This window comes from Gossypium arboreum, chromosome 7, assembly GCF_025698485.1.
Source record: "Gossypium arboreum isolate Shixiya-1 chromosome 7, ASM2569848v2, whole genome shotgun sequence".
NCBI classification, from domain to species: domain Eukaryota; kingdom Viridiplantae; phylum Streptophyta; class Magnoliopsida; order Malvales; family Malvaceae; genus Gossypium; species Gossypium arboreum.
In genome coordinates, this window is record NC_069076.1 from 95684022 (window position 1) to 95685518 (window position 1497).

At 34.9% G+C, this 1497-nt stretch overlaps 1 non-coding gene across 1 annotated transcript; it reads right to left on the reverse strand.

The window, feature by feature from the left end:
- Positions 1-984: 984 nt before the first annotated feature.
- LOC128296234 (small nucleolar RNA R71) lies at positions 985-1091 on the reverse strand. Its single transcript, XR_008286783.1, has one exon. It is a non-coding gene; the product is annotated as a small nucleolar RNA R71 (small nucleolar RNA).
- Between the last annotated feature and the right edge of the window lie 406 nt (positions 1092-1497).

The following is a 1497-nucleotide window of genomic DNA, read 5'->3' on the forward strand; positions in this document are numbered from 1 at the left end:
TCCAATTCTATTTTTTTTGAGTTCTTAGTTTAGATAATTAGTTAGTTAAAACAAAACCTTCTTATTCTTAGGCTAGATAATAAAAAGACAGTCATTACTAGTACTTTTAGTTCATTAGGGTTCGACAATCCAGTCTTGCTAAAACTATACTACTGTTCGATAAGTACACTTGCCTACATCGTGATAATAGTTAGTTTCAAGAATGATTCTTTATAAATATTTAAAACCTGTCACACGAATATCGCGATCAAGTTTTTGGTGCCGTTGCCGAGGAACTAAGATATTAGGAATGCTCAATTTTTATTACTTTAGATATTTATTTTTCTTACAATTTTATTTTATTTTATTTTTATTTTTATTTATTAATTTACTTTTTCTTTCTCTTGGCAGTTTTTTATAGTTTATGACTAGAAGAAACCCGTCAGGACCACTACTTTTTGACAAGAAATTAATCGTACAGTTCGTAAAAACCAAAGAGAAATAAGGTGAAGCTTAAGATACACAAAGAACGAGCAAGAGGACAATACTCAAACCCCAACCGAAGAGATGGCTGAAAACCAAGACAATCAGCTACCTCCTGCGATACATGTTGAACTAGCAAATCAGAATCCTGCTCCTCGTACTATGTATGATTATGCTAAACCTACTTTAACAGGAACTGAGTCAAGTATAGTTAGGCCTGCTATTGCTGCAAATAATTTTGAACTGAAACCTAACACTATTCAAATGATACAGCAATTTGTTTAGTTTGATGGTTTGCAGGATGAGGATCCAAACACTCACTTGGCAAATTTCCTGGAATTCTGTGATACATTTAAAATTAATGGCGTTTTTTACTATGCCATTCGTCTTTAGTTATTCCCTTTTTCATTGAGGAACAAAGCTAAACAGTGGTTGAACTCGTTACCACGAGGGTCAATCACTACTTGGGAACAAATGACCGAAAAATTTCTATTAAAATATTTTTCGCCGGCTAAAATGATCAAATTATGTAATGATATCTCTTCGTTTGCGCAGATGGACTTAGAAACTCTTTACGATGCATGTGAGAGATACAAGGACTTACTGAGAAAGTGACCTCACCATGGGTTACCGCTTTGGCTACAAGTTCAAACATTCCATAATGGTCTGAATCCTTCGACTCGACAAACGGTTGATGCAGCTGCAGGCGAAACCATCAATAATAAAACACTTGAAAATGCTTATGAGTTTACTAAAGAGATGTCACTAAATAACAGTAGGCGTTTATAACGTCTATTCGATCACTATGCTGTTAAACCAGGTAGAACTTCTAAAGAAAAAGATTGATGGTTTACTTGGTTCTACTCAGGTACATCCAGTAATGAGGTTCGAGACGAATGGAGGAGGAGCATGCATAGAGTATCAACCCTTCAACCCTAGCATCGAAGAGGAAAAAGTCCAATATATGGGTAACAATAACTCTAGACCCTAAAATAATGCATATAGCAATACTTATAATATAGGTTGGAGGAACCA